The sequence below is a fragment of the Canis lupus genome, chromosome 27 (assembly GCF_011100685.1).
Source record: "Canis lupus familiaris isolate Mischka breed German Shepherd chromosome 27, alternate assembly UU_Cfam_GSD_1.0, whole genome shotgun sequence".
NCBI lineage: Eukaryota > Metazoa > Chordata > Mammalia > Carnivora > Canidae > Canis > Canis lupus.
This window is the reverse complement of record NC_049248.1, coordinates 38,862,725-38,890,435: the sequence shown is the minus strand read 5'-3', so window position 1 is coordinate 38,890,435 and position 27,711 is coordinate 38,862,725. Positions and strand designations below refer to the sequence as shown.

The following is a 27,711-nucleotide window of genomic DNA, read 5'->3' as shown; positions in this document are numbered from 1 at the left end:
GGAGTTCTGCAAACGCAGGAAGGGGGGGTGACACGGGGCAAGGGGAACACCGCAGCACGCACTCATGGTTACTGTTTCCTGTCCTTGCTGTTTTCTTTGAACCTTTTATTTGGGCTTCACCCTGGCATTCTAGAACACAGGGGCCATGGTGCCTACCCTGGAGATCTGTGCAAAGTTGAAGGGGGAAGTAGTTTGCAGGAATTGTACCTGCTTCCGGCTACCGATGGGCCTTCTGTTCACACGTGGGGCTGGGAAAGGGGGGGTTGTGTGGCATGGGGAGCCGTGGGAACTGGTATGTTAGTTTAAAATGAAAGAGATGCGATGAAGTTTAACTCGATTTCTTATTTATTAACGTCTGACCCTGTCATGTTATCCTAGCTCCACACACGCATGTGGACACTGCTGCATATACACACTTACACACATACAAATGGAAAATACAAATAAGGCATAAAGGTACCGATCTCCATCTTTGCAGCTGTGCTCCGTTCACTTTGCTTCTGTGTCCTCACTTTTAGATTTTTGCCTTCTTCCTTTCTCTTCCCCACCTCACCCCCACTCCATCCCAGTACTGTTGATTCAACGGTGTACCATAGCAACGTGCTTTTCAACCATAAGCCACACGTCCTTGATCCTGGTTCAATTTAATTCAATTTAATAAACATTTATTTGCCTATTATGTGAAACATATGCAGATTTTTTTTTTTTAAAAAACTCAGCAACAAATCTTGTCTCTCCTTGTCTCCCTCCTCACAGCTCGTAACAGATCGAGCTGCCCCAGATAGACATCTCCTGTAAAAACAAACAAAATGAATGGAGGGATTTAGGCAAGATGTGCACAGAATGAGTGAATCCGTTATCTAGAACATATTCGTGAAATACTTCTCTTTGTCACAACCTCTTGTTTTGCTCTTTCATATCTGAAAACGCCCTGATTTAGTACAGCATTCAAGAGGAAACTCCACATACATTTGAAAATTCACTGCACAGAAGGTAGACCCTGTAGATCAATGAAATAAAGCACTGCTTTCTGCAAGAGAAACATGTGAGGAGATGCCTGTCTTGTTTTTAATTCTCTTTTCCAATATCCAGAAAATATACGCTTGTAGGTTAGTGAATGATGTTAAGAAATGTGCACGTAAGATTAAGGGAAAAAAAGTTCCAAGGCACTTATAATTTATAAGACTGTGATTAAAGGGTTGTTGTTTAACAATAGATACCACTGGAGTCACTTTATTGGTAATATATTTGGGGCTTCATCAGGGCTATGGTGCCAATGTCCTGGGAAGGCAATGGTTCTGAGCTTGCCAAAGCCCAGGGGACGAGGGCGGAGTGACTCTTAAGAGTAGGGCCTTAAAGTCTAATTAAGAACCTAATAAGGCCACAGTCATATTGCTTTTATTTATTTATTTATTTATTTATTTATTTATTTATTTTTATCATATTGCTTTTAATCTAAAGGTCTATCCTGTCACTTAATAGTCCTGAAGATAAGGATTGGCTATTACCAGTATGATCACTGTGAATTGAAGATACTTCTGCAAAAGGAGATCCCTGCTGGCAATGCTAAAAGGAGAATGGTGACTAACAGAGTCGAAAGAAAAGGAATTTGCTACACATGTGACATGGATGGCCAGCTTAAAATCAGGCTCTGGGACTTGAGCTTGGAGACATTCAAGCAAAAGGTCTGCGCAGTTCTGTTCCTGTTTCCATGCCCCCCCCCCTTTCCTGCAACCCTTTTCCCTAACCTTCCTCGTAGCTTTCAAGCCCCCTACCCAGCTCCAGTCCCTTTCCAAGCAAATGACCTTGCCTCCTACCTTTCAGGGAAAGCAGAAGCGCTCAGGGTCGAACTCTCCCAGAGTCCCAACTTCTGCACTGACGCAAGCAAGTGTGTAATTATTTGCTTAATGTCTGCTCATCAATCCTGCTTAGTGGAAAGCTCCCTGAGATCGGGGATGGAGACTGTTCACCAGTGTCCCCAGCACCTAGCAGGTGGTCTACCTGGGGCTCTGGAAGTATCTCTGAATGAATGAATGAATGAACACACTTCCTTCTCCTCATTTATCAGTTTTTGTTTTAAAAACAAAAGCTTTGTTTTTCACATAGTATATTGTCATGGCTAAAAAAACAAAACAAAACAGAATAGTACAGAATCAGATTAAAGGGAACAGTCAAGTCGCCCTTCCTGGGAAATTCCACTGGTTCCTTGTCTCTCCTCCTTGCCAGCCTTTGGCCAAGCTCACTTTCCCTCTGCACTCAGACTTCATCCTCTTGCTGTGAGCTCCTCCTGGAAGCACTTCTCCTCCACGTGGACAAGTCTGGGAGGGGGGCTTGGCAGGGCCTTTACCCAGGGTGGCCAAGAGTTGCAACAGCTAAGGGTGAAGGCAGTAGTGCAGCCAAGGCGAATGGTGGCTGTGTGCCAGACAAGCTAAATCCGTCATCAGATCTTAAGGGTGAGAGCAGGCTAAAGAAAATAAGAGGCAAAGTAAAAGGTCAGGGGAATCCAGCAGGAGGTCAAGAATGCAAATACAAGCCCAGACTAAGAGAGAGGGTCCAGGGCCTTATGGATGAATGGAGAGGGGATATCGAGAATGCATTTTAAAAAAAATTTTGGGGTGTCCTGGGGGCTGATGAGGGCTGGACAAGCACCCTGACGCCTCTTCAGAACTTCAACGAATTAATTGTCCTCTCAAAAAAAAAAATTAATTATCCTCTCTCCCCAGAACACTAATTCCAATTCCTTTCTCAGACTATAAATATGCTAAGCATCTTCACCTAAAAACAAAACAAACAAAAAAGCCTCTCTCTCAACCCTGTCTCCACTTCGCACTACCCCACCCAGTCTCTCCTCTGCCAATTCCAGACAAATTTCTTGAAAGAAGAATGCAAGCTCTCTGTCTGTGTACCTCACCTCCTGCTCCTGGCCCGGCTCAGTTGATTCTGCCTTTAGCCCCACCACTTAGCTGAAAATCGTCATTGCCAAAGTCATCCTTGACTCTTGTATTGCTATCATTAGGTACGGAGGACATGGTTTTGTTCCCACCTGAACTGACTCTTTGGAGTTCTGACAGTTGCCTTTTGGTCTCAGAGGTGACCTCAGAGGTCACCCACCCCTCTGCTGGTTCTACCCCTCTGTCTGTGGCTCATCCCTTCCTTTCTTTTGTGAGGCCCTATTTCTCCATTCCTTTTTATCTACAGCTGCCTGTGGACATCAGGTAACAGTAGACAACAGGCTGTCGGAGTCTTCCTATTCTTGAGTGGTTAACATAGCCAAGCTGCCCAGGCACCATACCTGGACCCCAAACCTGCTCTGGATTATTGTCCAGGATTGCTCTCCACTGAGTTTCAATCTTTCATTACCACACCAGCTCACTGCTTCCTTTTACTTACAAGAAAGCATTCTTTCCTGTCATTTTATAATATTGTTATGGTTACAATTCATTGAGCATTTGTTATTTGGGTATTTCGCTTTCGCTAATTTATGCATTCAGTTGTTTCTCTAGTCTGCAAATATTTACCGACTCTTACTATGGTACGGGTGCTGTGGATGTATAATTTTTAGTTATTACAACTCACTTAGAAGGAGCATATTGTTACTTTAGAGGCTGAAACTGAGGCTAGCCATTGTCCCTCCTGGCTGACACTTAAGAACAGTTAAGGAATTTGGATTCATTGCTCTTTACATTTTACTAAGATACCAAAATATAAGTCTATCTTTCATCAAGCATCTTATGTCAGGAGCTTTCCCTCCTTCACCTTACTATAAAATGGTATTATTTGCTTATGGCCTAATGTTATTTTTGAAACAGTGGAGGGAGAGACCATGACAATGGAAACCCAGAATGCCATAAGTTTGTTTATCGGCACTACCACACTTGTTTCCACTTGATCCAGGCAGGGCGAGACTACCTATAAATTGTGTAGCTTGAGATTCACTTATTTATTCATGTTCTCTTAGATCTTACAATATATTCCTAGGGGATAGGGAGATGGGAAGATCAATTTTAATCAAATAAACAAAAGAGTTTATTATTATATCTGAGAAAAGTCCCAGGATGAAAAGAATATAGTGGAATACAAACTAATATCAAAGAAACTTGACCCAGATTGTGGAGGGTCAGGGAAGCTCCCCTAAGGAAATAATATTGAGATCTAAGTAATGAATAGAACTTAACTCCATAAGTGAGTAAATACATCATAAGGAGGGAACAGCACATGCGAAGGCTCTGGGTAGAAGAAGAGGCATATTGCTTTCAAAACCTGGCAACTGGGACATAGAATGAGGGTAACAGAAGAGGCAAAGAGGAACAGTCTGGGCAGCAGACTATGCTGACCATGCACAACTCTTTTTTAGCTTAAGAATCAGAGTCGAGCAGGATGGGGTCTTATCAGATTTGTGTTCTGAAAATCTACTACCATGTGGAGAACCTGCTGGAGGGCCCTAGGAAGGATAGAGAAGAATCAGGAACCTATTGCTATCATGGAAGCAGATGATACTTTGGACTAGGCTGGTGGTCACAGAAGAAGATAGAAGTCGGTTTGATACCTATTTGAGGAGCTAGAATTAGGAGGACATGCTGATGCATTTAGAGAAGTGCTCTGTAGAATAAAGCATCAAGGTGTCTCAGGGGTTGGAAATGCTTAACTGAGCGAATGATGATGCAATTTGCAAAGAAAGGGAAAAGCAGTTAGAGGAAATCATGGGTCTCGTGGATTATGTTAAGATGGAAGGGCTTGTGGCACAACAAGGTGATCTCTGGCTGTACCACTCTGGTATTCCAAAGAGAGACCTAAGTTAAAGATAGGAACTAAGGAGTCATCAGAGTAGTAATCAAAACACGGGCATTAATGGGACAAGTCGAGAAGAACTGCAGAATGAGAAAAAAGGTTGGGATAGAGATATCCAGAAAGCCATCATTGAGAAGACTCACTTTCCAGTCATTTAAAAGAAAAACACTTTCAGAAGAAGTTTAGTACCTTCTTGAAATAAAATTTCTCTTGACCGAATTTTAAAATATTACCATCAATAAGAAGATTAAAAAAAAAAAAAACCAAAAAGCCTACACCTCCTTGGCCCTAAATGAATCTGTAATGTTTTATTTGTTTTTAAAAAAAATTCCAAAGCATGCAAGCTATTGACATTTGGTGAAGTCTAGGGGTGCATACACAGGTGCTTGTTATATGTCTCTGTAATTTTTGTATGAATGACATGTTTCATAATTAAACAAACAGTAACAATAAAATATTCCAGGAACTAAAGACTAAATCAGGCCAAAACATTAAATGCCAGAATCAGTTAAGGGAAAAATAAAGGATTAGAGATATGGCCAAGGTGTCACTTGGCTCCAGTAGGAAAGGTTTAGGCCCTACCTAAGAAGATGTGCTCTAAAAGACTTTGCTGACATATTTTGTAAGAATTTCCAACATTATAGAAACCATAATGAATAAAATCTTGGCTTTATTTATATTTCAGGATAATGAGAAGCAAGAAGTTGGTCAATATTATTTGTGTTGGCTGCACATAAAAGTCATTAGTCTGGTTTAATGAATTGACGGTACCTTTGTGAGCCCTCTATACACAAGAATATACTCAAAATTTGGAAACGAACTATGTCTGAAACAAGACTAGTGATCTTGTTGGTGTCTAATCAGAAATGACTTTGGTATTATAACAGGACAATGAATCCACTGCCTGCCTCCCCAGTACTACCTATTACCACAACCACCACCAACCCTTCCTCTCCACTACCCCCAAGAATGGGTGAGGAAAGAATATAGAAGAATATCACCTTTAAAAACATACTCTGGCCCTTATATTAAGGGATACATGCCCCAGTGATGGACCTTTTCTCGCAAGTACCTAGAAGAATACAAACTCTATTGTTTTGAGAAACTATTCTTGAGAGATGTGGGGACAATTAGAAAAAGAAAGGAGCATAGCTGTAACTCACAAGAGTGGTATATGGAGTGCTACACCCAGTCCTGATTTTTCTACTGTACTGCAGGTTTGCCAACCCCACCTTGGACCATCCTGTTGGACTCATCCTTATGGTGTTCCTCTAGTAGTAAATAACTTCGACTTAGGGAAATGGTTAATAATGACTGGGTCCCCTGAACTACCTGTTGGGGAAAGGGAAGGGCTCTAGGGTAAGGGCAATCCCTGGAGTACTGAAGGGACAGCTGTACCATGAGGGTTTGAAGAAGGAAGCCCTTCTCCATGGTTCATGGGCCTGAGATAGAAGGTCTGTTATTCATGGAGTGATGACTATGAAAGGCTTAATTACTTAAGGAATGTTTTATTAGGTTCCAAAAAATCATAATTAGCATATAGTTGCTTTTCCCTTATATGCTATAGTTCCTTTATATTTTCATCAAACTTCCAGCAAAATCTGATGAACCCACATAACTGTGTGTAATGAATTGTAGAGAGTAAAAAAGAACAGGCTCAATAGGGAAGGATTCCTTCACTTTTTATAGTGGGTTGAATAGTGTCCTCCAATAATCCATGCCACCCTGAAACTTCAGAATGTGATCATTTGGAATAAACCTTTGTAGATATAACTAAGGCAAAGATCTCTAGTTTAGATTATCCTGGATAGGGTGTGCCCTAAATCCAGTGACTAGTGTCCTTTATAAGAGAGAAAGGAAGAAAACATAGAGATGAAAAAAAAAAAAAAAGACCATGTGAAGACAGAGACAGAGATTAGGGAGACCCATTAGCCAAAGAATGTAAAGGACTGCCTGCAGTCGTCAGAAGCTAGGAGAGGAGCATGGAATTCGTTTCAGAAGGAACGAGCCCTGCCAAAACCTTGACGTCAGACCTCTAGCCTCCTGAACTGTGAAAGAATAAATTCTTTGTTTTAAGCTGCCTGGTATGAGACAGGTTGTCACAACAGCCCTAGCAAACTAGCTCATCTCCACAAATGCCCCTGTGAGGGTGGCAACATTTCTTTGACAGGGACTGGAATCCTTCAATTTGGAGCTGTAAAGAGCAGTAAAGTAGACAGTGGCCTGTGACCAAGAGCTCAGAAACAGAGTGGAATATGAGAAGTCAAGTAGACTGCTTAGAAATTGACATAAGTCATGGCGCCTGGGTAGCTTAGTCGATCGAGCATCTGACTCTTGATTTTGGCTCAAGTGATGGTCTCAGGGTTGTCGGGTTGAGCCCCACTGAGCTCTATGCTCACCAGGGAGTCTGCTTGGGATTCTCTCTCTCTTGTTCCCTCTGCACCACCCCCATCCCATGTCTGTTCTCTCTCTGAATAAATAAAATCAGAGAAGAAAGAAAGAAAGAAAGAAAGAAAGAAAGAAAGAAAGAAAGAAAGAAAGAAAGAAAGAGAAAGAAAGAAAGAAAGAAAAAGAGAAATTGACCTAAGTTAAGTCCTCCCACTTCCCCAACAATGCTACTAGAAGGAAGTAATCCAAAGGGAGAGGGAAAACTGATGCTTGAGTTTCAATAGAATTCCCCTTCAGGTACAGGAGTGTCCCTGATGTCCTCTTCTCTTCCTGTCTTCATCTAATGGCCTTCAGACTTCATGGCAGCAGAGTCATACATCTCACCTGTGTCCACATTCATATTGTGTTGAAGATTATACATAACTTGGGATAAAGCAAGCTTAAATTTCACTTGAGGTCATACAAAACTTCTCGGGTACTGGCAGAAAATGAGCTATCAGGTAAAGTGCTGTTCTTCTGACTTATAACAATAAAACAGCTTTATTGAGATATAATTCTCATACCATGCAATTCACTTCAAGTGTACAATTTAATGGTGTATACTCACATACTTGTACAGCAGTTACCGCAATCCACTTGAGAACATTTTCATCATCCCCAAAAGACACCTCATACCCATTAGCAGTGACTCACATTTTCTCTGCACATTCTTAACCCCGACCCCCATCCACAACTGTTCCCTCACTCACTTTCTCTCCTTTCTGGATGTGGATGTCAAAGCACATAGCCCTGAGAGTAATTGGCAGCCACCCTTAAGAAGGCGGCTTTAGTATAAAGCTCCTACTGCAGGATGCAACACAGAGACATAGAAAGAAAACCATGATCTCACTAAGCTGCTGAATCACACCAGCCCTGAACTCGACCCTACCTTCTAGATTTAAAAATCATAGAGCAAATAGGGGCCTTTATTATTTAAGCCAACCTGTAAAGTTGCATTTTCTGTTACTTGTAGCTAAAAGCATCTTTGCTGATACAATGACTCATGATGGAAAGGGACAAAGCATAGTAAAAAAAAAAAAAAGACCTAGGATTTGGATTTTGGTTTCTTGTTTGGCAACTATTTCTGATTGTCTGCCAAGGGCCAGACGCTTCCACATGCATACTCTGGCCACTTACTGTCAGTGTGACAGTAGGCGAAATTACCCCTTTGTACCTCTGCTTCTTCATCTCTAAAGGAAGGGATAATGGGAATAGAGGGGACAGACTTAGTTATTTCTATGAGCCTCTTCCTGCTCTGATGTGTAGACTTTATTTTAAAAATGAGTAAGATCCCTCTAACATTAATTCACTCATCCATTCATTAACTGAAAATAATTGGAAATCTGCAATGGACTGAGATCAAAAGGATAAATAAGGCATGCTCCCTGATGCTAATGAGCCCAGAGTTATTAGGGAGCTAGATATATAAGCAACTTACTATAATGAGTGCCATGAGCGATGCTGAAGATGTAGGTCACAAAGCGTAGCGGTGACTCCAAAGGGAGTGTGGGTCAGGAAGGGTTTCAAAGAGGAAAATCCAACTGGAGCTGAGTCCTGCCAATGCCTAACAAGTTTAGAGGCAGGTGGTGGGAAAGAGAGCAAATTATCTTTATTTGTGTAAATAATAATAATAATATTTAATATGAATATATTATGTGAACATATCTAATAAGAATACAGGAAAGAGAATAGATTTATAGAGTATTAGCTGCAAATGCAAATGTGAGAAAGTAATGGTAATCAATGACAGCAATCAGAACAATAATATTAAAATCTAATGTTTACTGAGTATTTACTACATCAGGCACGATTTTGTTCCATTTTAGGTTTTTGTCTTTCCACCCTCACACAACCCCATGAGGTACACCATTATGATCTCAATTTTTTTTTTTTTTTTTTTTTTTACTATCTCAATTTTATCAAGGAAGCACAGGGCAGTAAAAATGGCTTGCTAGGGTAGTAAATGGTGGAACCAAGCTACGCCCCAGATGGGTTACCCAGAGCCACTGCAGGAGACAGCTGCTCAGAATCCAGTGAGACACTGGATTGGAAGATTCTTTTCAGACTCATAAGGTGTATTTGATCTAACAACCAGTGAAGGGAGAGTAGGTATGTCAAGTATTTAAAAATAGTTGAGATGTGATGGGGTACATAATGTTAAAAGGATGATATCAAAGACGTAGTCATGGGATGAAAGAGGCAGTGATGGGTTCCCCTGGTGGAGTCTGCTGTGTGGACCTTGTAATATGGGACAGTAGAGCTCTTATCTCACAGGGCAGCATCAGGACAAGGTGAACAGCATGGAAAATGTTTGTCCTGGTGCCCAACTCATAGTAAACAGCCAATAAACAAATGTAAATATACATAAGTTCTTGTCTGGGGATGCTATTCAGTGAAATCAGCAGATTTAACTAAAGAAGGTACAGGAAAAGCATTTGGGGAAGGACACAGTGCTCCCCAGAGACAGTTTCATTACTACTACAACTGATTAAGCAGCATTTACAAACTAGGAAACTTATTTTCCACAGGTGTTCTTTCACCTTATTTATCAACAGAACCAAGTCTCTCTCTTTTTAAGATTGTATTGTATTGTATTTTTAAGAGAGAGAGCGAGAGAGTGGGGAGGGACAGAGGGAAAGGGAGAAAGAATCCCATTGAAGGATGAGGGGCTCCATCCCATGACCCTGAGCCCATGACCTGAGTCCAAACCAAGAGTCACACACTAACTGACTAAGTCATCCAGGCTCTCCGCAAGTCTCTTTTTTTTTGCCGTCATATTGTCTTTCTCATTCTAACTTGGCAATCACTAAGCGTAGTGACAAGGTTTTCTCAGATGTAGTTCCATTGCCAACTCACTAAGAAGTCAACAAACTGTATCTGAACTATTTTAAATAAATCTGTTTGATGAAGACACATTCCAGTAAGTGCCCCCTCAAGAAGCAAGAAAAATTATCCCTCTGAACTATAACTGAAACTCTATGTTCTACAGAGAAATATTTGTTCTGTAGAACCGTAGGCTAATGGAAGAGCTTCCTCTAGATTCTCTGTCAACCTTCATCGGTCAGCAAGACCATGCTGCCTTTAATCCCCATCTTTCATGATCCTTCGAGACTCAGGTGTTACTGACTGACTGTGTCTCCCCAAAAGTCATGTGTTGAAATCCTAACCCACAATGTGAAGATAATTACCTCTGGGAGGTGATCAGGTCATGATAGCGGAGACCTCACAAATGGGATTAATGTCCTTATAAAAGGGATCCGAGAGAGGTCACAGGCCCTCTTTCTGCCATAACATATCCCACAGAGAAGTTGGCAGTCTGCAACCAGAAGAGGGGTCTCCCCAGAACCCAACCATGCTAGCACCTTGACCTCAGACTATAGATCTCAGAAATAAATTCCTGTTGTTAACGGGCCACCCAGTCTGTGGCATTTTAGTATAGAAGCCCTCATTAAGGCATCAGGTAAGGACATCTCCTCTCTCTCCCTCCAGCCTCAGGTGAAGTTCCATGTCTGGCTCTGGGTGGCCACATTATACTTAACACATGTCTGTCCCTGCACTAACCCACCCCCCCACCTCCCCCATTAAATTGTGAGCTCCTTCCTCATGCTGATACTCTGGTCATGGTAGAGAGAAGACAGATGTTTGAGAAATAGTCACTGAATGCATAAAAACTTCAACTTTGCACTAAAAAATGAAGTAAATGGGAGCTATCTCATTGAGTTGCTCAGACTCTTCCTTCCCCCCACCCCACACATATTAGTGTATCATTAATACCTCCATGAGCACCGTCACGCAGAAATTTGAGGTGACTACTTGGAACTGCCATCTCCACATTGTTGAGGCATCGTTCACCACAAGGGCCAGGCACTCAGGTAAAGACGTTCCTGATAGAGCTGATCTCCAGATTTCTTGTCAGAGACCGCATGAGAGGAACAGAGAGAGGGGGAGAAATCCTACAGACCGTGAATTCTGGTGTGTTTTGTAAGGAGAGCCCACAGAGTGTTGGGTTGGGTTTTTTTTAAATTTTTAAAAAAGATTTTATTTATTTATTCATGAGAGACACAGAGAGAGAGGGAAAGACACAGGCAGAGGGAGAAGAGGGCTCTCTGTGGGGAGCCTGATGTGGAACTTGATCCCAGGGCCCCAGGATCACGCTCTGAGCCTAAGGTAGACGCTCAACCACTGAGCCACCCAGGCGTCCCAAGTGCTCTGTTTTTTGTGGCTCCAGTGGCCATGAGTCTTGTCGTTTTGTTCACTGCAGGGCACAGCTGTGCCTACCCTTTAGTGCAGGAGGATAGGGCCTGGGTGTGGACAACAGTGAACATTCAGGGAGATGCCTTAGGAGGGGGTCTGCCCCTGATGGGCACAGAATGTTCACAACAGTGAACATTCAGGGAGATGCCTTAGGGGAGGGTCTGCCCCTGATGGGCACAGAGAGCCAGAAAGTGAGATCTCAGGTACTAGGGGGCCAAGGAGACCCCAAGGACATCCAATGTGAGACCAGGACAGTGGAACTGGCTCTTCCCGCCCTCCTTCTTCAATCTGAGGCACCCCTGGTTCTGCTTTTAACACTAGGGTCCCAGAGAGGAAGGGAGGGCAACTCTCTCTCCCAGACTTGAGATTTGGTGGACTCAGTTTCCTAATGGGAAGACCTTTCTCTCTCAATTTTAGACAGATCACAGCCCCACAAGTGTCCCAATTACGGTGTCAGTTAAGTTGCTAGTTACCATACTTGTGTGTCAGGTGGTAATAGGCAGGCATGGGACCCATTCCGTATGACTTTAAATTAAATTTTAATATCAGATCTTTGTATGTGTTTCCCACAGCAGGAAAAACAGATGATTTGCTAGAAGGACAAAAGTTAGTTAACAAATCATTAGCATCATAAGCACTTCTAATATTCTTCCTTCTTTCCCTACCTCACACAGAGGTAAAAATAACACTTGCCTATAAGCAATTTTTGCCTCAAAGATCATAGGAATGAGAGACAATACTCTTGTTGACATGACAATACAGTGTCATAGGGACACTGAAACACAATGAATTCAATCCTTGGTAGTTGTCCTAAAAGCTTATTAAAAACATGATTATTTTCTCCTGTGCTAGAGCAAATCCCAAGTGTGGGTTTAGCAATTGATAAAGTCACACTTTGGGCTTGGTTGCTATCAATCTAGAAACTTCCAGGTCCCAGCTCCTTCTCCCACCCTACCCCACTAATCATTTCCTGCCAGTAACATATGTGGGCATGGCTTTTATGGCTGGCGGGCAAGAGGCTGAGCTAAAGGAGGAGGAAGAGGATGCTGGGGCTGGTGTGGCCTCTGCTTCCTGCCAGGGCCCAAGGAATAGAGAAGTCCCTTCTTTCCACCACCACCCAACCCATCCGGGCCCTGACAGACACATGGGCATTCTGGAGACCACACTATGAGTGTGGGCCAGGATGTCCTCTGAGCTTTTCCAAGTGGTTCCTTGGACAGCTGTAGTGGAATGGGTGCCGCAGGAGGAAACGAGGAACAGGGTGTTGACTGCGACAGACTACAGTGATTGGTGTGTGGAAATGTGTGAGGTGTCCCCTTTGGACATACTTGGAGGTAACTGGGGCACTTTGAGAGGAAAGGAACCAGCTCCTTCTGTTACTTTGATAGGAGATATATATATGTATACATATGTATATATTGTATATGTGCATTTATGCATACAGTGCATAATACATGTATAAATGTGTATGTGTATATATGTGACATATCATGTAAATAATATAATGTTATGTAACACATGTTATAAAATAGTATATATTATAGTACATATCATACATTATGTATCATATAGTATTATTTAACCTCTACTAAATTTACGCTTATATGGTGTAGATATGATACTATGTCTTAGGATAGATAGGCAATAAATATCTATGAATGAAAAATATCATTTGGGGGATGCTAAAATCTGTCCAATGTTTTTATACATTAGACATGCAGAAGAGACAATGGATGAGTTTATCCTTTTGCTTAATTTCACATTTACTTTCATTATTTTTAAAAGATTTTATTTATTTATTCATGAGAGACACAGAGAGAGAGGCAAAGACACAGGCAGAGGGCGAAGCAGGCTCCATGCAGGGAGCCCGACTTGGGACTGGATCCTGGGACTCGATCCGGGACTCTGGGATCATGCCCTGAGCTAAAGGCAGACGCTCAACCGCTAAGTCACGCAGGCGTCCCTTAATTTCACATTTTAAAAACTCATTATTTAGTCTAATTCCCATAACATAAATTACTGACAAAATTATTTTTTAAAAAGCACCCCCAGAATGGCATTGTTCTAATGTCTCCTTGTATACTTGTATACTTAGTTATGTACTGTCCTTCACATTCTTTTTTCATTCCTTTTTGTTATTGAAATGGGCAAAAGTTTTGTAAATTAATTTTATTGGCTGTATAAAGCAGCTGCTCTTTATAAGTGAAAGTAGAAATGACAGCTTTTTTTTTTTTTTTTTGTAACTCCTCAGGGTTCTGTTTTCTTATAATCATTTTCTCATAGGACTGAAACATGAAAAGGTGGCATTCTAGAATGTTTACCCCAGAGTTCAGGGCCATGACTTTCTCGCAGCAGTTAGGGTGCTGTGGCCACCTCCTCTGTACCTTGGCTTTACCAGCACAGCAGGGCCCTCGAGTGCTACCCCTCTTTGGCCTTACGCCTCCCCTTACTCACAGTGGCCCTTTGACTTCCACCTGCAGAAGCCATTTCAGCTCAGTTCAGAGGAACCTTCTATTCAGAGACTCCACCTCGAATCACTGCTGTTCCCAGAGTTCATAGCAAGTTGCTATATTTTTTTCTTCCATCTAAATTCTTCTTTGGGAATCGGCCTTGGACCCTGGCCTCCTTGGAGAGACTGGTGTCCCCCCCAATTCCAGGGTCCTTCTGCTGAGAGAATCCATGACCAAAGTATTTCCTGAATCCCCCAAATCAGGTCTCTCTCCACCCTCCCCATGGCACCGCTTAGAATTTCCTCCTCAGCTACTCCCCTTCCATGGACCCCTTGTTCTTCCACACTATGGTGAGTTGTCCCCAGACCCTTTAGATACTGTATTTGGTCAGCTGGACCTGTCACCTTCCCAACAGAGCCCTCAAATCTGTCTCCTCGGTGGTGAGCCTGGTCTATAACCTCAGTAGCAGCACGAGCCACTTGAGGGATATCTTAAATATGGACTGAACTTGTTAAAATTAGATTCCTGCCCATTCCTGAGATTCTGATTCAACAGACCTGGGGTAGGATTAGGACATTTTTCACAAGTATCCTGTAGAACTCCTACTCAGGTGGCCATGCAAACTATTGATCTGGTCCCAGGCCCCATGCCAGATGGCCCCATCCTGCTGAAGTTCACGGGCCAGTATTCTGGAGCAAGCAGCATCCATGAAATTCATATGGACACTGAAACACAATGAATTCAATCTGTTTGGAGCCTAAGTCACTCTCTGACACTAAGCTATGGTCCCAGGAAAGGGAGAGAGCTGGCCTTCCAAATAGACATGCCCCAACCTGGTATAATTTCAGGCATTTCAGGAGATAGTACAACTGTCAAACTTGGCCACACCTTAACACGACCTGAGGTATGTGGTTAAAATATAGAAGCAAAGGCCACAGCCCAACATTACTGAATCAACTTCTCCAGAATGGAGTCTGAGAGTTTCTATTTTACTCTGTGCTCTAGATAAATCTGGTACAAACCTCTGCACAGACCTGTCAGCGATCTGGGACCATAGGGACACAGAACGTTCCTTTCTGGTATCTGAAATTCAAATTTAGAGGTCCTAGGCCCTTTGGCCTAAAGATTGTTTTATTATTCTGTTAATATTAAACATCATTAAGAAAGAAGCCTACTTCAAGTGCCAGAGAAAAGGAATAATAACATTAAACACTACCATGCTGCTTTTGGGAAGGTATGGAGATATGTTCCTACCATGTCCGAACCAGAACCACGAGGCTGCTTAGTTCTGCATTTCCCCCATACATGTTCCTCATGGGGAGGAACTTTCCACCCCACACCAACGGTTACTCCCATTTATATGAATTATTTTTATATGTATGACCCCCTCCACTAGATTGCACATTTTCAAAAACAGAGAATGTCTAATTTGTTTGTCTCTTAGACCTTACCCAGCATAGAAGTGTTCAGTAAATCGTTGCTTAATAAACAGAAGAGAGTACTTTAAATTCTCACATCTCAAAGCCAGCAGGTTTATCAGGCCTGTCCTCTGAGCAGGCTTTGATATGGAGAAGGATGAGAAGGTGAGAGCCCTGCCTCACCACCCCACCACCCCCACCACACACACACCAGCACACACATACCTTTCATGGGGCAAGAGAAAGTGGAAGATATATGAGACAGATGCCAAACATTCATCTTTTGAGCCAAGGTCAGCTCCAGAAAGGATGATGCCTCTGAAGGCTGCCATAACAGCTCTTTTCAGGGTTTGCTTTGCAAGGAAGCAGCTCTGTGGGTTTTGCTTAGGTGGTACCTAAAGGCCCTAAACATTCAGTTGCAGATATTTAAATAAGAACAAGCTTCTGATAAATGAGAGAAGGGGCAGTAAGTTTTGATGGGCTGTCCCGAGATTAAGACACTACACCAAGAAGCAAAGTAAGGAGTTTAACTTCCTTTTTGGGCAGAATATACTTTCTTGCCACTTAAGAGATAGGAAATAGGACAGTGGACTGACATAAAGGGACCAGGGGGCAGTCAAAGGAGAATTTGAACAGTGTGCCAAAGTCACATTCTATCCAATTCACTCTTCTTCTTCTAAGACCGATCTGAAGAGGGGTGTGCTTTGGTAAAGAATAGGGACCCTATGTAGTGGGATAATTTTAAAGTGAGAACAAGGGTACAAATAGGCTTCTGAGCAGAAGACTTGGTTTGATGAGGAGACTTGGAATTTATATTTGGAAACCAAATGTCATGATCACAATGACGAACTTACATATTAGCACATGGGTACATTTATTAGGTAGGATTTTCCCTTTATGTTATAAGTTAAGTTGCTAGCATAAAAATTGGTTACATTAAAAAACACAGAACTCTTATGAATCCAGGAGTCGGTCACAAGAAAAATCCTGGAAGACCATAAATACATGGAGGTTAAATAGCATGCTACTAAACAACGAATGGGTCAAGCAGGAAATAAAAGAAGAAATAAAAGAAAATACGTGGAAACAAATGAAAATGAAAACATAATGGTCTAAAACTTTTGGGATGCAGTAAAAGCAATTCTAGGAGGAAAGATTCCAGCAATGTAGGCCTACCTCAAGAAGCAAGAAAAACCTCAAATAAACAACCTAACCTTGCACCTAAAGGAGCTAGAAAAAAAAAAAAACAACAAATAAAATGTAAAACCAGCAGAAGGAAGGAAATGATAAAGATTAGAGCAGAAATAAATGATACAAGAACTAAAAAAAAAAACAATAGACCAACAATAGAACAGATCAATGAAATCAGGAGGTGATTCTTTGAAAACAAAATCAATAAAATTGATAAACCTATAGCCAGGCTTATCAAGAAAAAAAAAGAGGGAAGACTCAAATAAAGCTCAAATGAAGAGGAGAAATGACAACACCATGGAAATACAGTCATAACGGAATATTATGAAAACTTACATGCCATCAAACTGGACATCCAAGGAGAAATGGATAAATTTCTAGAAACAAATAAACTACCAAAACGGCAACAGGAAGAAATAGAAAATTTGAACGGACTGATAACCAGCAAATAAATTGAGTCAGTAATCAAAAAACGCCTCCAAAAAACAAAAGTCCACAGCCAGGTGGCTTCACAGATAAATTCTACCAAATATTTAAAGAGTGAATACCTATTCTTCTAAAACTATTCAAAAAATACAAGAAAATGTATTTTTCTTAGAAAATACATTGAGAAAATATTTTCTCAAGAAAATACAAGAAAGAAAATTTCCAAATTCATTCTATGAGGACAGCATTACTCTGATACCAAAATCAGATAAAGGCACCACTAAAAAAAGAGAACTATAGATCAATATTCCTGATAAACATAGATGAAAAAATTCTCAACAAAACACTACCAAACTGAAATCACCAGTACATTAAAAAAAAAAAAAATCATTCACCACGATCCAGTGGAATTTAATTCCCAGGATGCAAGTGTGGTTCAATATTCACAAATCAATCAATGTGATACATTACATCAAGAAGAGAAAGGATAAGAACCATATGATCATGTCCATAGATGCAGAAACAGCACTTGAAAAAGTACAACATATCTGATAAAGGGTTAGTATCCAAAATCTATAAAGAAGTTATAAAACTCAACACCCAATAAAACCAAATACTCCAATTAAAAAATGGGCAGAAGACAAAAATAGACATTTTCCTAAAGAAGACATCCAGATGGCCAACAGACACATGAAAAGATGCTCAACATCACTCATCAGCAGGGAAGTACAAATCAAAACCACAATGAGGGGTGCCTGGGCGGCTCAGTCAGTTAAGCCTCTGCCTTTGGCTCAGGTCACAATCCCAGGGTTGTGGGATTGAACTCCTGCTCCCTGGTCAGCGGGGAGTCGGCTACTCCCTCTGCCCCTCCTTGCCTCCCCCTGCTCATGCTCTCTCTCATTCTATCAAAATTAATTAATTCATTATTTAAAAACCCACAATGAACTACCATCTCACTCCAATCAGAATAGCTACAATCAACACAGAAACAGCAGGTGTTGGAGAGGATGCAGAGAAAGGGGAGCCCTCTTACACTGTTGGTGGGAATGCGAACTGGTGCAGCCCCTCTGGACAACAGTATGGAGGTTCCTCAAAAAGTTAAAAATAAAACTAACCTACAATCCAGTAATTGCACTACTGGGTATTTACTCAAAGAATATAAGAACATTAATTCAAAGGGATACATGCACCCCTATGTTTATAATAGTATTGTTTACAATAGCCAAGGTATGGAAGCAGCCCCAGTGTCCATCATCTGGAGAATGGATAAAGAAGAAGTGGTGTGTGTGTGTGTGTGTGTGTGTGTGTGTGTGTGTGTGTGTAATGGAATATTATTCATCCAAAAAAAGAATGAAATCTTGCCATTTGCAATAATATGGGTGGAGCTAGGGAGCATAATGCTAAACAAAATGAGCCAGAGAAAGACAAATACCCACATGACCTCACTAATATGTGGGATTTAAGAAACAAAACAAATAAGCAAAGGGGAAAAATAAGAGTCGGACACTTCGAGAAAGACTCAATTACAGAGACCAAACTGATGGTTATCCGAGGGAAGGTAAGTGGGAGGATGAGTTAAACAGGTGGTGGGGATTAAGGAGTAAAGCAAAACAAAATGAAACAAAACCCCCAAAACTCAGAACCTGGGATTGAGGTGTGACTTTGTCCTTTACACATTAAATATTGCAGAATATTGCAACACATCTTTCCTAACGTACTACATGCTGCAATATGTCAACATAAGTTTAAGAAGAAATGCAGGGACTGACTGTAAATCTCACTTCCAAACTGACTTTACCATTTTTGTTTGTTTAAGGTTCAAAGGAACCTGTGTTTCATGTACCAAATCTTTCTCTAAATGGAGGTCCTCAGTGTCCCATGCTTGAGGCTGATTCCTTATTACCACCCCACTCCCCCATTTTACAGTCAGGCTTTTCACAAGAACCAGAACTTTTTTTGCTCCTGAACTCATCAAAAAGATTCCATCAACCTGGATCTTTCCTTCCGGACAGCAAAGGGAGTAGCCACTGACAACAAACATTCCATGATGTTTACTGCGGTGTGGCTGGCCTGAAGCAGGACAGAAAAATAATCAAAAGCACCGTAATGGGTGGGATGAGAAGCTCTATTATTCTTAAAGAATCAAGCAAAAGGAAAAGTAACTCTGGTTATGTCTAGGTGAATAAAGCACGTCTCTGTGAGATGTGTGGATTCACAGAGGACCAAGTAATAGGCCAGCCAGTCCTTGGCTCTTGCTGGCAGGGAGACCAGAACCAGAATCAGAATCCCACATTTACCTTATTTGGGAGATCAGAGCATGTCTGCCTTGGAGAGAAGTCCTTCTTGCTATTTGAGATGGCTCTGCCCCTCCACCGTCTCAGGAGCACCAGCTCAAACACTGGCATGGCCTTCCCATGGGCATGAAAATGCTAAAGTCACTACTGTCTTAAGAAACAAAAACTTTCCTCAAACTCATCCTCAAGAGTCATTTCCTCAGGCAAGTCTTTCTGTGGGCCCAGTGCATCCTTCCTTCATTGTAGTCTTTGTCATTTTACGTATATTTGTATCATACTTTGATTAAAATAGCTTCTCTCCCCAAATTATACACTCCATGAGGATAGGGATCATGTTTGTTCTGTTTCTGGCACCCAGCTTTAAGGGGGAACCCAATAAGTGTAATTAAATCAGAAGATGAGTAGCTACGGACAGGACTGGGTTTTCTGAGGGAGGAGATGGGGTCACCAGACTTGAATGGAGGGCTACCTGTGGGTAAGCAGAGTCCAGAGGGGAGGAATATTGCAAGTGAAGGTAGCGTTCAGGAGGCTCTGCGTCAGAGCCTTCCTCTCTACAGTCGAATTAGTCGTGATTTCAACCTTCAAACTTCCACTTTGGAATCACCTTCTGAGATGTGCCTCACTCTTCAGAATTTAACGTTACCTACGTAGTCCTGTGGAGGCGGGTGCTGTTGAGGGCTGACCAGGTAGAATTGCCACAAAAGAGAAGGGCCCAGACCTGCTTTGCTCAGAGGCTCATCAGAGAAGGAACTGGAAAAGCACTGCCCTGGGAAGAATAGAAAACAGAATTCCCCCTTGCATGGAGTGAGACAGACGATGATCTCAGTAAGACTCCACTTCTCCAATGTCCCATATAGGTTAGGAATATCCTCCTTCCAGAATGAAGTCACATAGCCCCCCAGTAACACCAGGTTACAGTTTTAAGACCAGAGAGTTCCAAAGTCATCTTCACAGTAGTATTTTAACCTGAAATTCTCCGTTTGGTAAAAGTCCATTCTTCAAATTATTACTCAACTTTTCAACCTCTTGAAAAACAGGGAAACACCAGTTGATTTACCCATCCGTTCATTTATTTATTCAGCAAATACATCTTGACAAAACAGCCACAGAATTTACAGTCTCAAGAGGAACCAGGCAAACAAGCGATTATACAATGAGAAAGAATGAAGCAAAAATACAGCATTGGGACAGCCAGATGCTAGAGGACAGTGCACAAGGGAGCGTACAATTCTGACCTCTTCCACACCTCTCTCTCCTACATTTGAAGACGGGAAGCGAAGGGCTTCCATGGAACTTTGCAAGTTTTATTTTGTCTTATTTTGGATTTAGTCTTCTGAAAATTAAGAAGTAGATTCATAATTGTTTCCTGTCCTCCATCTCTTCAGAGGTCAAATAGGAAACTGAGGTTTTGTAGTGGCAGCAAGGGAATAAAAGAACACCCAGAAGCTAGTCATTTGTAGAATGTAGATCACACAGGACGCAAGGATCAAATAGTCTGCCCTCTTGTACTAGGGATGAGGAAACAGGCCCAGGGGAACAGGGTTCTGGGGTAATTATAAGAATTATTCACTAACAAATGATGTGACTACTATCAGCATTTTCCATTTGAAAAGGATATGTGGCCTAAGTGACTTAATTAAGCTTTTTTTTTAACTTTATATATTTATTCATGAGAGACAGAGAGAGAGAGAGAGAGAGGGAGAGAGACAGAGAGACAGAGACACAGACAGAGGGAGAGGCAGGCTCCATGCAGGGACCCCCACGTGGGACTGGATCCCGAGTCTCCAGGATCACACCCTGGGCTGAAGGCAGCGCTTAACCACTGAGCCCCCCAGGCTGCCCTGGGGCAGCTTTAAGCTTTTTTAAACAACTCTATGACTAGGTACAACTGTTATCCTCGAATAACAGATGAGAAAACTGAGGAATAGGGAGGCTAATAATTTGCCTAATTATTATGTAAGTAGTTTTTAGCTAGTAAGTGTCAGAGCTGGAATTCAAACCTAGGATATCTGGTTCTAGAAATCAGAAACCAAGTGTTTAACTTCAAATGGCTGTCTCCTGTACATCTGACATTTGTACAAGTATGTACAATACATTTTTGCACCTATATTTGTACATATAAATGTATTTAACATGGTAACTGCTATTAAACATGTCTGGCTTTGGGTGATAAGTCTTTTCATTTGGTTTATCCAGACAAAGAAAATATGAAGTTAAGATTGACATGAATAAGTTTTTAACTCTCAGAGGAATGTCACAAAGGGTAAAATCTGCTTTTAGAGTAACTTGGTATCATTTTCTGAAAAGCTGTCATGCTACTGTGTTACCTGGCGATGGCAAATTAATGTCAGTGTCTGTTCAAACACCAGTTGTGCAAAGCACGTCAGAGTAGCAGGTAGCCTGGGAGATTTCATCATTGTCTCTCTGGGCACCAAAACTGGAGCTGGCACCTAATCATGATGCCTCTTGACTTAGGAGGAAAACACTAGGGAAAAGATACAGATTATCCTTAGGGATAAATCACAGGTAATTTTATTTAATGACTCAGGAATAGATAGTGTTTGGTACAATTGGCAAATCGTAGGGCATTCTTCACCCACTCACTCACTCACTCACTCACCCACTGGATATAGACGTGCTGAGTACCTAGGGGTCAGGTGCTATAGCGAATGCCAGGAACACAGATAAGAATAATAGAGACTGGCTGCTGAGGGGCCTAAAGTCTAATGTATTATGATATATTTCCGGAACCCAAATGAGGGCAAGTTTACTCATGGGACAGAATGAGGAGAGCTTTGGGATCTCCTACATCTGAGTCCTAATTCTAATACTGCCTCTTGCAAGCTGCTTAACTCAGTCTCTGTTTTCTCATCTGAAAAGTGGGGATAAAGCATCCACCTCACAAGGTGGTTGTAAGTACTAAATTCCATGTCCAGAACATGCTGGTTTTCTTTTCCCATCCTTCTTTGAACTCCCCTTCCCCCACACCATGTCCCCAGCCTGCCAAGGAAAAAGGTAACTGGAGTCAAGAAGGGTTTCATTCACTGAAGTGGTGACATTGAGCCGGGGCTTGAAAGATGAATAAAAAGTGAGGATGACAGGCAGAGTCAGTGGCAAGGGCTTCTAGAAGGTGGGCGTGATGCATTCAAAAGCACTAAGGCGTGGAAGACCATGGTGTTGGGGAGTCAGGGGGAAGTGAGTAGTTTAGAATGTGAGCTGTATAGATGGGTATAGTTGATTGCTTCCTTGAGTGGCAAGTTGGAAAAGGAGTGTGATGTCTTGGTGAATATGGCCGGTCAGATGCCTGCATATAATGCCATTTCCAGACCAGACCAACAGAAGTTGACTTCCCTGGGGCTGGTGTTGAATGTTGACCACACAGTGCACTTTCTCTTCCCTGAGCTATCCGCGTGTGACACGTGGGCTCAGCTCTCTCTTTTCACCTCCTGGATGGGACCCACAGTCTGGCTCCTGACTCCCCATATTGGACACTAGACTTGGGTCTTCTAAGATCCTAGATCTAGTTTGATATTTTGTTTTGAGATCCAGTTGCTAGTTGTTTCATCATGTGTGAAACTGAAACGGTGAGTGATCTACTCAGGTATCTTTTTCCTAGTACTAGTGAGAAATAGTAGCCCATTTAGAGAACGTAACACTAAAACTCATACCATAAATACAATCCTGGGATTACTCAGTTTCTCACATAAATCAAATTCAAATTCATATAAAATAAAGTCATTATACTGACATTAGAATTTATAGAGGCTCATGCAATTATGATAGATAATTGCTTTTATAATAATTATTTTAAAAAATCATAATTTTATGGCTGAGCGTGCCATTCAGGGTTGGTTACACTGAAGGTAGGAAAACAGTTCTCAGTCTTGGAAAAGAAAATGCTCAGGAGTAAAGGGAGGTGAGCTGTGAGAGAGAATGAATTTGAAACCAGTGGTTCACGCTGAGTCTGTCAATTTATTTGTTCTGTGTCTTTGGGACAAACTACCTAAAGTCTCTGAGTTTCTTTTCTCATTGAATGGGGAAAATAATAATTTTATGGCTGGCTTATTTTAGTATCAAGGGCCATAATATATATTAAGGTGCTTTGTAACCTACAGCCATTTTACTAGTTAAAATAATTATTAAATGGAGAAATAATCCATGTCAAAAGTCTGCTATCAAAGGAAAAAATTTATACAAATTCTACTAAAATCACTGCTATCAAACTACTCAACAATAGTCTGTAAACCAAGGAACTATATACACTGTCATGCAGTGTTAAGTAATAATTGTGTTCCATTTCCTTCATCAGGCATTCATTCATGCTAAAATTTGGTAATGGATATACTCTGGATCATCAGCCCTGAGAGATGTTTCTCCAAAAAGGGCTCACGGTCATGGAGAAATGCTGCAAGCTCCATCCCAGCTTAGAGAGACTGGTTAAAACCTCTGAGGAATCCCACAATAACTTTCAACACAACGTTTTCCAAACCCCATTGGAGCACAGAAGTCTGTTTTCAAGTATTAGCTTTGGTTCAAAAGAATATATTTGGGGAATATTTTTTCATATAGACTTTTCTTAAAAACAACAGTATTCATGACAAAACTAATAACCATTCTAGGTTGATGTGATTTTAGAGCCGAGAGCTTTGATGTGTTAATGTGATTTTGTATTAATATCTGTGCTAATGTGTTCATGTAATTTTAGAGCAGAGAGTTTCAGTCAAGCCAGCTTTGTCAAAATGGTAGTAAATGTTATCTGCCCTGTAAGCTTTTTTCTCAATTGCAAACATTTCATTTTCCTCCATCGCTAGGCGAGTTTTTAGTACTGTCTGAAAATAGGAAACCAATGTATCAAGAAATGTTCTCCATTTTTCAGAAGGAGAAAATGATTCACAAAGAACTTAGTGATTTGTCCAAGGTCACATAGCTCTTGGATGGTGGCTCTGACATTCAAACTTGAGCTAACTGCTCCGGAGCCAGTGAATGATCTGATGATAAACCAGAATGTGTTTTACACCGTGGTCTTGTAGGTGTATTCACGTTGCTGGTTGGGGCTAATTCTCATTGTTTCAAAGACTGGTTTAGAACAGACGTTTGAAGATTGTTGGGAAGATTCAACAGAGACGTCATTGGCTCAAGGTTTGGGTGGTAGCAGGGAAGATAAAGGGGGGTCAGTTGCCTCATACTATCGAGACATGGTTTGGAGCTCTGCTTAAACTCTGCTGGGTGTTAGCTACAAAAGATAATACACTTGAACTTTGTTCAGCGCTTCACTGATTCACAGATGAGTGCAACTCATTTTACCTCAACCCACACCTGACGTTAACAGTTTATATAGATGAGTAACCTATTGGACTCCAGCAAATCAGGCAATGAAACACCGTTTTATATCTTTTCTGGACTAAGATATAGATGCCAAGGACTGATTAAATAAGCAGTTCATTAAAAAGTTGAGCAGTTGCACAGTTAACTAGTATCTGTCGTAGAATTGCATGATGCCATCCTCATTTGGTTTTCTCTGGAAATGGCTTTTCACTTTAGAAATCTGAGTTTTTACTCAGCCATTAGAAACGACAAATACCCACCATTTGCTTCGACGTGGATGGAACTGGAGGGTATTATGCTGAGTGAAATAAGTCAATCGGAGAAGGACAAACATTATATGGTCTCATTCATTTGGGGAATATTAAAAATAGTGAAAGGGAATAAAGGGGAAAGGAGAAAAAATGAGTGGGAACTATCAGAAAGGGAGACAGAACATCAGAGACTCCTAACTCGGGGAAACGAACAAGGGGGGGTGGAAGGGGAGGTGGGCGGGGGGTGGCGGTGACTGGGTGACGGGCACTGAGGGGGGCACTTGATGGGATGAGCACTTGGTGTTATTCTATATGTTGGCAAATTGAACACCAATAAAAAAAAGAAATCTGAATTTTGTCTTTAATATATGTTAGGTTAGGCACAGAGAAATGTACATCTGTCCTGCTCTGTCTACTAATCCTTTCTCAATCCTACCAATTTTGACACTTTAGTAGCTTTTTAAAATACCCTCATGTTTATTAAGTAACAATCAATGGAAAGCGTGATAGTGTAAAAATAACCTAATTTCAGCAAGTTTAAAGGGACTTGAAAATTATTCTGACATATTCTAATTTCTTAGAATGGAAACTTCTTATTACGACAAATGAAAGAGGTATGTCATTATTGGTCAGGCAGCGGATAATCAGCTTTCATAAAACAAGTATTTTTTTATTTTTTATGTTTTTTTAAGGATTTATTTATTTTAGAGGGAGAGAGAGAGAGAGCACAGAGTAAAGGGTGGGGGAAAGGGAGTGAGAATCCTCAAGCGGACTCCCCGCTGAGGAGGGAGCCCTCTGTGGGGCTCATCCGGGGATCCTGAGATTGTGACCTGAGCCAAAACCAAGAAGCAGCTGCTCAACTGACTCAGCCACCCAGGTGCCCCAAAACAAGTATTTTTTAGATACTGAGTTTTATATATGTTTAGGCTCCAAAGTGGTCATTTATTGCATCATCTTTCTGTTGAATTTGCATTGTTGGATGGTTTGAGTACAATCTGGTGTGTACGTATGTACATACGCATGCATGTGAGTTGATATTTTTTTAAGTGTTCCTGATCATTACGCATTATCTGGGTAATTCTTGTCCTTATCCTGTTTTTGTTTTTGTTTTTTTTTTAATGTGCTAAGGTGCCGCTGGTGTTTTTAGTCAATGGGAACCCTGAGTAAGATAAGATGGTTCTAGGCTTTCATGGTATGATTAAACAGTGAGACTTACCATCCTGAATACAGCGATATTGGACATGTCAGAGTTCAGAAAGCAATTCGTTTTACCTGGTGAGTTTGCTGAACTGTGGGGTCAGTTCTCCATTGGAGAATAGTTTTTCCCCAAAGAAAGACAAATGAGTACTAAAATAAACAGAGGGTTGTGAACATATTTGTTACACAGGCCTTCTCTGAAACAAAAATTTTGCCTAGCATCAGAAAATAGTTTTACTATTTTACTGTAAACAGTGTCCCTTAAAATGGTAGGCTAATGCCTTTAATAAACAGAATTAAAATTACAGTGCTATTTATTATATCCTAATTCCTTTTCCATAAATACTGAGGGTTGTGTTAAAATTGAAGTCCCTTAAAAAAAATTCCCACCAAGATCCCCACTCATGGTTAAATGCTACCAAGTTATCCTCAACTTCACGGAACATAAAGTGACTTTAACTGTGAACGACATGTTTTTCATTTGTACCCCCTTCCTCAATATTTTTTTTGCCCCTTTATGTCAAGCTCGGGTTTGACATCCATAAACCTGGAGGCAGTTTAGAGTCAACCTACCTGAAAGGTTTTTTTTTTTTTTTTTTTTTACAGACTTCAAAGTGAAGATCAACAGGTAGTCCTGCATAGAGGGCAGATTCGACAAATGCAACCTTGACTAATGAAGACACTTCATCACAAAAACAACAACCAACCAAACAACAACGAAAACCCCAACTCACACCAAGATCTTCTCTGTTTCAGGGACCCAGAAAAGAGGGAGCAGGGGCTGGCGGCTCCCAGGCTTCACTCTGGCAGGACAGCTGGACAAGTCAGCCCACCTGGGAGGATGCTTTTGTTTACATCTCAGGTTGCCGCCTGACGATTGGTGGCTGGGCTGGAAGGGAGGGTCCGCAGGAAACGCGACACTGGGGATGCTGCCCCCTATCACATGATGGAAATTTCCACTCTTTGGAAAGGCGAAAAGAAAAGAAAGGAGGGTCTCTCAATCCACCCTTTTCCGATACTTCCCTTGGGTCCCAATCGGCAGAGGTGGAAAAAGACGCAGGTGAGTGAAACTTTTCTGTTTTCTGCTAGGCTTAGAGACCTGTCAGTGTGCAAACTTGTGGCTGGATCCCAGCCCGGATTGGTGTTTGTGCGTGTGTGTGTGTGCGTGAGCGCATAGGGACACGCACACGTGTGCAGTCCGGCCTCTCAACCGTCTGGGGCTTAGGTTAGGTATTGAGGCTCTTTGTCACTTGTTTGTTGATTGACCCCAATTCTTATGATTTTCCAAAGGATCGCGCTTTGGATGGGTTACTGCAGGCTGATGACCGGATTGGCTAGAAATGAAGTCAACCGGGGCAGAGTTAGGGGGACCGATTGGGAAGGCTCACGTGTGACTTTGCAAGAGAGGTGGCAGGATAGCCACCTACCCAAGAGGTTGGCCAGGTAGCCCAATCCCAGGAGGGGGGGGGGGGGGGGGAGGGCGGGCTGGGGGTTGGCCCCCTCCACCCCCACCCCCCACCCCAGGCCCCAAGCCCCGGGTTCCCTCCCCTTGGATTTCCAGTTGAGTGTCCCGGGACCACCGTCCGCAGCCGTGGCCCCGCCACCAGCCTAACTCGGGTCGGCTTGGGGATCAGTGCTGGCAAGTGCTACCCAAGTTGCGGGCCCGTGTCCTCAGGGCGGGGACATTGGG

The 27,711-nt window shown here is 41.8% G+C and overlaps 1 protein-coding gene and 1 long non-coding RNA gene across 3 annotated transcripts in view; one reads left to right on the top strand and one right to left on the bottom strand.

Annotated features, from left to right (window-relative positions):
- Positions 1 to 327: 327 nt before the first annotated feature.
- On the bottom strand, positions 328 to 26,916 carry LOC111092749. 2 transcript variants are annotated; one of them, XR_005380087.1, is made up of 4 exons: positions 26,756 to 26,916; positions 19,252 to 20,014; positions 8,654 to 8,779; positions 328 to 792 (listed from the first exon to the last, which is right to left on the bottom strand). It is a non-coding gene; the product is annotated as an uncharacterized LOC111092749 (long non-coding RNA). The 2 variants fall into 2 exon arrangements; XR_005380086.1 differs by lacking the exon at positions 328 to 792 and adding an exon at positions 801 to 2,464.
- Positions 12,580 to 27,711, top strand: part of SLC38A4 (solute carrier family 38 member 4) — an 84,115-nt gene continuing 68,983 nt past the window's right edge. The window contains exons 1-2 of the mRNA XM_038577439.1: positions 12,580 to 12,803; positions 26,628 to 27,081. The gene's annotated coding sequence lies outside the window, so the exon portion shown is untranslated. The remainder of the gene's footprint in view (positions 12,804 to 26,627; positions 27,082 to 27,711) is intronic.